The 12235-nt window shown below is 38.9% G+C and overlaps 1 long non-coding RNA gene across 1 annotated transcript; it reads left to right on the top strand.

The window, feature by feature from the left end:
* Positions 1 to 400: 400 nt before the first annotated feature.
* LOC146761079 (uncharacterized) lies at positions 401 to 10330 on the top strand. Its single transcript, XR_014945378.1, has 5 exons — positions 401 to 1000; positions 3950 to 4028; positions 5630 to 5979; positions 9388 to 9460; positions 10162 to 10330. It is a non-coding gene; the product is annotated as an uncharacterized LOC146761079 (long non-coding RNA).
* Positions 10331 to 12235: the final 1905 nt, after the last annotated feature.

Below are 12235 nucleotides of genomic sequence, written 5' to 3'. Positions count from 1 at the left end.
AATGTTTATGTGAGCGGTGCCAGCTGGAGGTGGCTGCAGACCAGCCCTGCAGGCAGGGAGACGAGCTCTCTAAGTGGCTTTTCCTCTGTGAATATGTCGTAACGTTGAAGCTATCAGAGTTAGGATTTCTATAGGATACGGGATGCCAAAAGTAATAATGGGAATAAGCTTACAGTTGTGTATGGACACCCAGCATAAATCAACTTCCTAGTGTGCATGTGAGACAAATATCCTTTTTTCTTTCTGTAAGAGGTGATAAATCAAAGCCTTAAGATAAATAATAATAAGAAATCAAAGGTGTTTAGGAGTGAAATGTTGGTCTCGCTGAACTGAGGGGCGATATTTCCATCAGTGTCCCAGAAGCCTTTATGTTTCCATTTGCTTCTGTCCTTCCCTATAGCATTTAGGAAGAACAGGGATGGCTGCACTTGGCATTTCCTGCTTGAATTCTCATAGACCGAGACGAAACCTATTCCCTGCCCTCACAGAAGGCACTGTGGATGTGAGGGAAGCTGCCCTATCACTTCCGTGCATGCACACCAACATCCCTCTGGTGGTGGGAGCTGCGCACGCTCGAAGCAACCGCCCTGGGAATTCATCTCCTTGTGTTGTTTGTATTCCCAGGAAAATCTATAAAATATGCACTTAGGGGCTCTTCCAAGCATAGAAAGATGATGTCCTGTGAATCAGAAGCTGAACAACCGATGCTGTCTGGATTGGACTCAGGAGCAACTGATGAAGAACAAAAGATGAGTGATGCCAAGGGAGGGTTTTCCAGTGCCCTCAGCTGAGCGTCAGCAAAAGCAGATGCTGTCACCAAAAAACAATCTCACTCCTTGCAAGTACCAGCAGTCTGCTTCAAAAGGATTCATCACGGAGCCCATAAAAGAGCTTGCTCAATCACAGGGGACACTGAGCCTCAAAATACAACAGATTCTGACAGCTCTTATGCACAGGATGGTGGCAAGAAAAAAATGCAAGCAATCAGCTGTGAAAACAAGTAAGGAAAGAAAAAGTAACAGGCACCAGAGACTGCAGTAAGCTATTCATTCCATTCCTTAGAAAATGTAGTGTGACTTGGTATATTCAGTTAAGTTTCGAGCATTAATTACATTGTTGAAATAAGTGACTGTTTCAGGTGGTTAAATAGCTAATAGAGAAACTGGCATTTAGTCTTACTCCTTCTGTATTGAGAAAGCACAGCTCTTTGGTGCAGTTACTGTGCTCTGTGGTGTTCTAATATAGAAGCCAGTAGAGATGGATCATTACTCACACCTGAGGCGTGTAGCTAACATAGAAAGCTAATCTAAAACTTGGGTTGAGGCAATCCCAGATATGTGTAGAAACTGAGAGCAGCCCTGCAGAGAAAGACCTGGGGGTCTTGGTGGATGGAAAGCATGACAAGAAGTGTCCTCTTGCAGCCTGGGAGGTATCCTGGGCTGCACCAAAAGAGGGGATGCCAGCAGGGCAATGGAGGTGATTGTTCCCCTCTACTTTAGCCATGTGAGGCCTTATCTGGAGTACTGTGTTTGGGCTTGGGGCCACTAACTAGTAAAGGAGGGATGTAGAGTTGTTGGACTGGGTCCAGAGGAGGGGCATGGAGATGATCAGAGGCTGCAGCACCTCTCCTACAAAGAGAGGCTGGGAGATCTGGGCGTGTTTAGCTTGGAGAAGAGAAGGCTGCAGGGAGAACTCACTGCTACCTCCCAGTATCTGAAGAGAGCTTTACAAGCGGAAGGGGAGCCAACTTTTTACGTGGTCTGGTGGTGACAGGGGAGAATGGCTTTAAAGCTGAAAGAGTGGAGGTCTTTTTTATTCAGAGGGTGGTGAGGCACTGGGGGAAGTTGTGCAGAGAGGTTGTGGATGCTCCATCTCTGGAGGTACTCAGGGCTATGTTGTGTGGGATCATTGTGGGCAGCCTGAAGTAGTGGCTGGCAACCCTGTCCATGGCAGTGGGGATCAGGACTGGGCAGTCTTTAATGTCATCTCCATCTTAAGCCATTCTATGATTCTAAATTGTACTTTCTGTCATAAATAAGGAGCCACCAGTAACGTCACACCTGCTGAGCAAGTTATCCAGCCTTATCTTCACTCCAAGCCCTTGTTTGTGCTTGTAAATACGCAGATATCTTCTTTATGTAATGGACTCTTTAATGAAATAGAAGAGGCAAATTGTGAACATAACAATTTTGCTGTTTCTGTTATTGCTGTAACATCTCTTTGATATGGAACATGTTGAAACATGTGTCTTTTTATTCTTTTCTTTTGAAGCGGGTTCGTTCTAGAACATTCTGAGAAATATACTTTGCCAAATAAGCATTGTGAAGAGAATAATGAATCTTCAGGTACTATTTGAAGTTGGTACATGCATTGTATGTATGAGCTGCTTAGGCTGTGACTGCACAGTAATTTCTATTGTATCCTCAGCGCTTGTTCTTCAGAATAAGAAATGCAGGTTGAATTGGCTGTAGTTGCAGTTCTGCCCAAGTATATGGTACAATACACACCAGCTTCATGTTTTGTTAGCTGCGTAAGGTCTGGCATCAAGTCTTTCAAGATATAGCTGTCCTTGAGTGATACTCAGAATGGATTTTATAGATTCAGGTTTGTAGGGGAACTATTAGGTCACAGTTTGAACTGGTGATTGAGCACCTGGTGAAGGGATGTGGCTGGCATAGGGGGCATAGGGACATTGTTTGCACCTGTGCTCCCCAGGTGACCCAGGCTAGAGCTACAGTGGGCTCACTTAGGGACCTGCCACTGAAAGGAGAGCATCTTTTGTATTGAGGCTGCTGCTTCAGAAGGAGGGTTGCCTAATCAGAGAGTCCCTTCCACTCCTCTTTCTGTACATGATTGCTGGCCTACCTGTGAATGCTTTCCCTGGTATTGCCAAGATCCCCTCAGATGCAGTTTTGCTTCTTCATGAGCAAAACAAGTCTGTACCAATTCAATGCATTGCTATGCAGAGGTACTGTGTTTAATCACTTCAGGCCACTGTAGAGCTAAGTTTCTCACCCTATGGTCTGTTCACCTAAAAATATCTTGGTTTTCTATGTTAAATTGTTCTGTGCAAGTTAAATGAACTGTTGGTAATGCATGTGAAGCCTGGAGGCAGAAAGTCTTTTCTTTCCCTTTAAAGCCATTTGCAAGTGTTGCTTAGTTCATGTAATGGTTTTTTTGGACCTAGTTAGTGGCTGTTTCTAGTAATAAGTTTATTTTGAAGTTATGCTGGGGGGTGTAAAGCTGAATGATCTCACGCTTGAGTCAGTACAATTGTACGTGTAGTTACAATACTTGATTTTTTAGAGATGTCTGAGGAATATTTACTTGAATGTGTATTTTTCCTGTGCCTTTCAAGCTTATGCTTTTTTAATGCATACATAAATTCCACATTGATTTTATCTACATTGGGTTTCACGAACCTTTAAAGAAAAAATGTTAGAGGGAACACTAACGCTGGGAGTTGTGGATCTTGGAGATGAATTGACTAAAAGTCTTGAGTAGTAAATAAATGCCTCTTGTGATGGCTTTTGGAATGGATTTTCAGATAACTCTGAAAACCTGCATTGTCAGATGAAAAATACTGTCCAACAAGATAGGCAGGCAAAAAATAGATAATTTTAAAATACCTTAATGTGAGTACATAAATACAAAGACATTTCCAACTTGATGTAGATTTTTGCTGAAGGAAACACCATGAAATCTGCGATTCACTCATCACAGATGAGTGAATTTGTTAATTCAATAAGCATCTTCAGCGCTTCCTGCAAATGTGGAGTACTCAAAACCTTAATTTTAAGTTGAATAAGATTTGGAAAGAAATCTGGGAAGTACATGGAATATGTTTATAGACAAGCCTTCCTAACTTAACTCCTCTTTTTAGTACTACATAGCCCTGCTCTTTATTTTTTGTTTAACTTTTGAAAACTTCTTTTTGTATATTCAACAGGTACCATTTGAATTGCCACTTTTTCTTACAACTCAGTGAGAGGGTTTGAATTAATCTTGCACAACATAACAGGGTGCAGGTAAGCTGCTTTCTGTGCTATCTGAGTTGGTCCTATGGGACAGGATGGCACAGTGGGCATGTGGTGGGTTGTAATCCCACAGTAATCTGTTTTTATTATTTCTTTTGTTATAGTTTTTGAAGGCACACAACTATATTGTTGTGCACAAATAGAGGCAAAGCTTGTTGTTGTTTTTAATTTACCATTCTTATTTTTAGCATTTAAATAATCTTGACTATTATGTTCTCAACTCTTAAGGGAGCTTTTATTTTTTTCTTACAAAATGTAAAATTCTTACCATATTCATACATTGCAGCTTAAAAAAAAATGGAGTTGTGGTTGTAATAAGTCAGAAGATAAATATCTGGGAAGTCCTGGAAATGCATAGGATTTTCTGTTGGCAAGAGTACTGTTCTTTTTCCAGTCCTTGGAGATGGAACATAACCCTCAGTTACTCTTCTCTTGCCCCATAAGCAAGGTGAAACCTTTTCAGTTTTGCTGATGAAATCCTTCAAATCTGGGGAAGATCCTTAGTTACTGTTGAGGGATTTGTCTTCATAATTCAAGTATATTTACTCCATATTCCCGAGCCCCTAATGTTTATATATCAGAGGTTGACTAAGGTATATAGAAAGAAATACAATGTCAAGCTAGGATGGTGACTGCTTAACAAGCCCAGTGAAATAATAATGTATGCAAAAGGAGGCTACTGGCAATACCTCATTTCCTTTATTTTTATATGAAGACACAGTGGTGTAAGTATCAGCTGGGAAATGCTGACCCCTTGAGATGGAACAACAGCAGATTGTTTAATGTTTTCCATTTCTATATACTTAATTTTCATACTTCCTGTGAACTAATTCCATCCTTTAAATTAGTGCTGCCTTCCAACACACCTAATGTTCGTCAGACAAAAAAGATATGACTTAAAGCTCTGGAATATTAGCAAGAAGAGCAAGTAACCAATACATTGAAGCCTTCATGTACAAGTTTCCAAAATACCCATCTCTCTGACACTGACAGGGCAGTAAAGATAAATCTGTGGTTTGATCCCATGCTATCAAAACCTTGAGATGCTTCGTATTTGGGAACTTTAAAAAGTCACTTATTTACAGTCTTCAGCTGATTAGTCTTTCTCCCAATACTCCTGTTGAAGTTAGGATTAATTTCAGCAGAGCACGTTAAATAAACTTTCATTAACAATTTAGATAATTTAAAAAAATGATTTATTTGCACTAGTGTGTTTATTATGTCAGACATTTTGTGATAGCAGGAGCTGCTTATTGGATCATACGTGGGAGCATTTTTCATTGTGTGGGCACTGCTTTCTAGAGCAGATACTATAACGTTTTATCTAATCTCAGTGTTAAATGATCTTGGTGATGGAATACATCTTGTACTCAGACGAATTTGGTCTTTTCCTGATTAATCAGTCTGCTTGGAAACGGTATTTCCTTTTGTCCCTGAAGTCAATACTTTGTCTTAAAACTTAACTCTCATGCTTTGGCTTACTGGAATGTTCCTTGAATGTATTACCATTGTATCCTTTTCTTTAAAATAATTATTATCTTTAAAATAATTATATGTGTCAGTGTGTTGCTCTCAACTTTCTTTTCTTTCAGGAAGGCATTTAATAAGTGGAATAGAAGGTGCAGAAGCTGAACCTCACGTGAAGAATAAGATGAAGAGTCGTCATAAGCAGAAAAGAGCTAAAACAAGTATAAATACGAACTTTATTCCTCTTCTTCTGACACTTCAGAAAGACCCTTCTGTAATGAATGTTCTTCTGCTCTAAAGTTTTATTCCTGTGACAGCTCCAGATTCTCTACCTGAAAATCCTTTTGTAATGGAACGTGCTAATGACCTGATGCAAAAATCCGCATTCCTGTTACTATAGTGCACCAATGCTGTATCAGCCTGTCAGGAAGGGAAATGACTGATCCTGAGCTGTTGTGGTGCCCTTAAAGCTGAGGTGAAAGAAAATAAGCCATACTTCTGCCCTTAATCAGTTCACTGGTTAATGATGCTCACATGTTCGGTTTTAAATTGCGTAGTTAAGGTATAAAAACTTCTGGTTATTTTGCTGCTACCGAGTGTAATATTGCATATGAATGTGAGTTAAATTCAAACACATTGTGATCTAGATGAATAGAGATTTACAAACAACACACAAAATGGATAAAAGTAGGCAATAAATCTATGTTTAAACACCTTGGAATGGGAAGCTTTGCTAGATCCTTTGCAGACAACAGATGGTCAGTAAACAGGTAGTGCTCAGAAGGGAGGCAGGGTTAGAGACCAGGTACTTAATTTTTTCTGTGCTTTCTCTCTCTGGAAGAGATTTTGATGCGAAAAAGCCTTTTTATATGGAGATTTGCTGGAGCTTTTGTTTGTTGCTGCTGTGTTTCTATGTGAAGTTATAGAGGAAATAATGCTAATAAAGAAGGAGAGAACACTGTGGTCCTGACAAAGTTCTAAAACAAAACATGGATGAACAGATCACTGGAGAAAGAATAAAGGAGATAACAGAGAATATTGGTGTGAATTTCTGCTGCACTTGTCTCTTTACCACATAAAGAAAGTTGTAGGACTAGAGGTTGAGAAAAAGTATTCTGAAGAAATGGAAGGATTTATGTACCAGAAGTAGCTATGTAAGTGACAGCTCCTTGATCCTGAATAGACTGTAGAGGTGTGAGAAAGATCTATAAAATCACAAGTGGCATGGAGAAGGGAAATAGACATTTTTTCTTTTATCACAAGAGCCAGAAAGTGTAAAAGGAAGAAAGTGTTAGCTGAGTTTTTCTCAGAAAATAAGCTCTTTTCACTGCATGTTTTGTACTCTTTGACACAGAATATTATGTAGAGAAATATTTTTGTACATTCAATGTGAAAACAGCAGAAATTCACAGGAGAATTTATTAGAATTAACTGTTTTTTTATTATTAGAATTAACTGTTTTAGTATTATTAAGTATTATTAGAATTAACTGTTAATAGCTCTTAAATAAAATGAACTACACACTAGAGGTGGAGGATATTCTGTAGAAGCTATTGATCCATTACAGCATTCTGGGAGGCAAAAGCTGTGCGCCTGCTTTTGGCCACTGAAAGAGACAAGATTCTAAGTTATCTGAACCTTTGATCTGAGTACAGCTTTTAAGTTTACTTGCAAGTTTGAGGAAGCTTGAGCTGGTAGTGAGTGTCCAGGTTGCATGTTACAAAAAATATTGGCTGCTTTGTGTTCCTTTGAACTGCCTCTAGAAGTAGTGCATTATCTGTTTACCAGACATTATTCCTGAGAAACTTAAAATTCAAAGATGTTAACAAAAGAGTAATGTGTACAAGACCTATTAGCTGAGTTGAATTTCTTAAACAAGATCCTGAATATTAATGATACAACAAAAATACTGTGGTTAGGGCTATATAGCAACACCTATTGCTGTCTCTTTCAATAGAGGTGTTTCTTTTAACAAAACTGTTTCGGTCTCAGCTCTGACTGTCTCTGTGTAGTGTTTAAGCAGCCTTGAGCCTCTATCAAGTGCTACAGCTTGCCTTTGACATTCTTTTTCTGGCTACATTTAGAGGGATTTCCTGTGCTCTGTGGAATTAAACTTACCTACTTACAAGAGCTCTGCAAGAGACCTTTGGGATATTTGTCTCATCTTAAAAATTCTCCAGAGTCTCTTTTTCCTTTGAAAAGCATATGGTTGTCATAAACTCTTAGGCTATTGTCTTCTCTGGAAAAATGCATTGTTATTACAGATATCATTCCCTGATTTACAACTTAGGATGAGATTCCTATAAACAGCGTCTCTTGGGACAAGGAACAGCGAACATGTACTTGTTCTTTTTGAGCTCTTTCTCTCTTTAAGTCTTTTGATGCCCATCAGCAGCTGTAAAAGGAAAAAAACTTGCTTTTCTAAGTTAGCACGTATTTTATATACTTTCTTAATATTTTCTGTTTCTAGAAGAGTTCTTCCCCTATAATGCAGCTACTTTTGAATAAATGCTACTGTTGATGGCATAAGCAATATCATTGGCATTACGCTGGGAATTTCTTTATGATTTAGAGACCCTTTACTGATCACAGATGGAAATAATTCTGATGGGCAGATTGTGAACCACTAAATCCTGCCCTCCCCTTCCAGTCCACTGGGCTGTGGGGTGCCCAGAATCCCATCCAACCTGGCCTTGAGAACCTCCAGGGGTGGAGCATTCACAGCCTCTCTGGGCATCCTGTGCCAGGGCTTCACCACTCTGACATCTGCTCTAAATCCTCCCCTCTTTTAGTTAAAAACCATTCTCCTTTGTCCTATCGCTATCAACTGCTGCAAAAAGTTCATTTCCTCCCTGCTTATAAGCTCCGTTTTAAATATTGGAAGGCCACTCTTGAGTCTCCCTGAAGTCTTCTCTGAGCTGAACAAGCCTAGTTCCCATCAGCCTGTCTTTGTAGGAGATGTGCTTCAGCCCTCTGTTAATCTTTGAGACCAGAGTCTTAGAATAGTTAGAAGTAGCATGTGTGGTTAAAGTTTTTCCAAAATTTTTTCACTGAAATGTATGTGTACATATATATATATACACCCCCCCCCCCCCCACACACACACACACCTATATATATATGAAACATAAACTAATTGTATCAGTTGTGAAATTAAACAGTTACAACTAAAGGAAATTACTGGAAGTAATTTGCATGCACATTACTCTCCTTTCTTTCTCATAAATCATGCGTGTCCATGTGTGCTTACTGAATGGATTGCAAGCAAGATAGAAGTATTAAATAAAAATTGTCCCCCTGCTACCTTTCAAGTTGTGCATCTTAATGGAGGGGGAAAGGAGTTGCAGCTCAGCTTATTATTCTAGTTCATTACAAATTATGAACAAAACAGTATTTTTTCTTTCTTAAATTTTGCAAAGGAAATGTTGCTGATCTTAGAATCTCTGGGCTTTCTGTAAGGCTTTCTATGTTATCCGTGGCAAGATTATTATCACCTTGCTAAGACATTGTATTACCTGACTTCAGGGGATTATTTCTGTTCTAGCAAGTAAGTGCATGCCTTTAAAATTCAATCTATTGGAAACAGATTAGACGAAATTACTATGCTAGGAAAGAATACTGAGGTGAGTGGCTGGGAGAGTTAAGTTTGGGTAGAGAATGGGGAAGTACCCTATTAGGAAGAAGGGAATGTGACCCAACAATGGCCATGGTTGATGAACTCATCTAGATGTAGTGATTACCTGAGTTGGCTTCAGGGCTCATTGAACAGACAGTGTAAAGCTGGTAAAATATACAAAATAAAAATATAATTGTTGAAGTCAGCAAAGGACATCAAAAATTACTGGTGGGTTCTAAAGAAAACCTTTTCTGTTTCTGTTTATAGGAAATGGATATAACGTGAGTAATCTTCTGGATGAAGGAAGTGTTCTTCAGTTCATACAACTTGAAAATGGCAGGTGAAGAACTTTCTCCCATGAAGTTGCTTGAAATACTTTTTAAGTTCTTGTGTTTTTTGATTTCTTTTATTTTTTTTGGCATACAAAGTGTGTTTAAGTGCACCCAGTTTAACTATACAAACGAAGGCAGAGCTGATGAAATCAGCATAGAGCTACAAAACCTCACTTTGTGATGGGCACTTTTCTCGCATAAAGGCAGTAAGATATACTTGAAAACTAGTGGGAAAAAGATATTTTTCCAAAGTGTGCTTTTATACCTAATCTCCCAAAAATGCTTAGCACTTAGGTGAATTTTGACATCATCAGCTAACATCTGTTAGACTTATTGTATGTCTGATATAAATCTCAGAATAATCCCTGTTTGCAAGTAGAACCATTCTGCTTGTATTTCAGTAATTGTTGTCTAGGATGTGCCCTGCTGAAATGCTTGCATGGTAGGGTCCAGCATTCTTCTAATAAGTTCATGGCAGCAGTTTCTTCCTTGTCTAACAAGGGCATGATTATCTAAAATTTGTATTAGTTCTATTTTTTGTATTGAAGCTCTGGGTGTTGTGGATGGCTTTATTTTGTGTAACAGTGGTAGGTCATTGCCAAATATTAACAAATAATAATGATGACCTTTGGGAAAACTGTAATTATACAGTATATTCCAGAAGCCAGGTCTAGACAGCAGATGGTATACATAACATTTGTCTCCTCAGCTCTTCAAGGTTCCTTCTGGCTGAACATAAGGATAAGCTGCAGCTATTCCGGTAGAGTGTTTTCTAAGTGAGGTCAATGCAATACTAGAAGAAGAAGAAGAAGAAGAGAGAGGAAATTGAATTGGAAACAGTTCATAGGCTGAATACTTGAGGATTGAGGACTGACCTGGTAAGCAGCCATGACCACGATCTTGGTGTTAAATCTAGAGTACCATTTAAAGTAGGAAGGATGAATTGGCTTTAGTGCTCACCATAAAAAACAAAAATCTTACAGGTGAGAACTAAACTGTGTGTCTGAAAAGGCATAGACACTGAGGCTACAATTTCTGTGTGAGAGGTGTTTTAGATGCATGAATTTTAATGTGTACACTTTTTTCATTCTCTTTAAGGCTATATGATAGCGTATAGAAAGGCTGACTTTGTACATACTTGGAAGTTAAATGGCATCTTTGCATTCAGTGACTAGGCTTCGCTGAGTTCCTCAGTAGATGAAACAGGAATATGGTAATTACCATTTAGTTCATCCTCTTGCTAAAAACTATTTGCAGTTGGAAGATAAGTTTGCAGGGAAGCAACTTTTTTTCTACTCAACCTCACATTTTATAAGTGGCTTGCAATGAGGAGTTTTTTGTTTTTCCTTTTGAAGTCAGTTGTGTCTGATAACAACTTGATTTTGGCAGCTCTTTTAAGTTTTGGGCGTGGCTGGCCTCTTCAAGGTTAGTGAGATTAAAATGTCCCTTCTGTTTTGGTGTCATTGGCTACCAAATGGGCACACAAACTCTCTCTTGAGGGAAATCCCACCCATAAAGCTCTCTGTCTGCAAGGCTTTAAACTCTTTAGGCAGGCCCACAGAGATCTGGAAGTTTGCCTCTTGGAAAACAGTAGAAAGTTAGCATTAAACCTAAAGAACCTCTACTCCTGTCCTAAGCATGTCTCTCAGTAGTCAGGGAACAGATGTGGATTTCCAAGATTAACTGCTCATCAGCTCTGGCTGAAAGTAGAAAAATGGAAAGTAGAAACTTTGTTGTATTGAAGACCATCAGGGAGTTCAGAAAGAACAAGATTTCCAGTGCATCTGCCTGCTAAAATTGGGTAGCATGATGTCTTCCAAAGGTGGTGAATGTGTATGGACTGTAGAGCTGATGGCCTTAAACGAAAATGTGGGTGTGTGTTGTCGTAAAACTCAAGTCAGCTTGCCACTTTGAAGGAGTACGTTTTTAGTAGGTTCAGATGAAGGTGAAGCATTGCCTTGCTGTTGTCTTCTCTCAACTTGGCAGCAAGATTTTGAGTGTATTTTCTTTATTTCCTTCATAAGTGATGAGAAATCTATCCTGAATGTTCTAAGCAGAAGTTAAGTGCGCAGATGGGTTCTTGCCAGAGACTGAAAAGTGGCAGATGTGCAGTGGCAGTGCAAGTTCAGCATCAGAATGCCACAAATGCCTATTTGTTGTTCCTAACTATGACTGAGAGCGTCAACAGAGTACTATAGGTTTTAAAAAGTAAGTCACTTTTCAAACTTGATGGTTTGGTTGTTTCCTAGATAGTTGATTTCTTGTGTGAAATGGTCAATGTAATTTGTAGAAAACAGTTCCACTGTTGAGCAGCATCTCAAAATGCTTTTTATTTGAGAAGTAAAATCAGTTATGGCAAGGATGTTGCTTACAGTTTTGAAAAACTACTTGTCCTAATCAGTAATTAATTTAATCATTCCTTTCCCTTCACAGTGTTAATTTAAATTCCGTTCTAAGAAATAGTGACATAACGTGTTTTGTTGCAGCAGCTGGTTAAGAAGTGCGTCTGGGTCTGCAGTGAAGGCAGATTGTGATTTCTTACAGTAGTTTAAGTGGCTCCAATGTTCTATAATTGTGGGAAAAAGTATCTTAGTTTGGAAAGGAATTTACTTTTTTACATAGTGTAACCAAGTTCTTAATCTTGCCTTTTCTATCTATAGAAACAATTCCACTCTTTGCCATTAGATGGTGCTTCAAGCACAGTTGTTTGTCCTTGTCTGGCATCTATACTCAGTAGGGTTTGGCTTTTGTGAATAGGGGAGGAAGAAGAGTTTGCTAAAGAG

Source organism: Coturnix japonica, chromosome 4 (genome assembly GCF_054131305.1).
Source record: "Coturnix japonica strain WE chromosome 4, WE-NBRP24, whole genome shotgun sequence".
Classification (NCBI taxonomy): Eukaryota; Metazoa; Chordata; class Aves; order Galliformes; family Phasianidae; genus Coturnix; species Coturnix japonica.
Note: the sequence above shows the minus strand (reverse complement) of the source record. Positions and strands in the feature narration are given on the sequence as shown.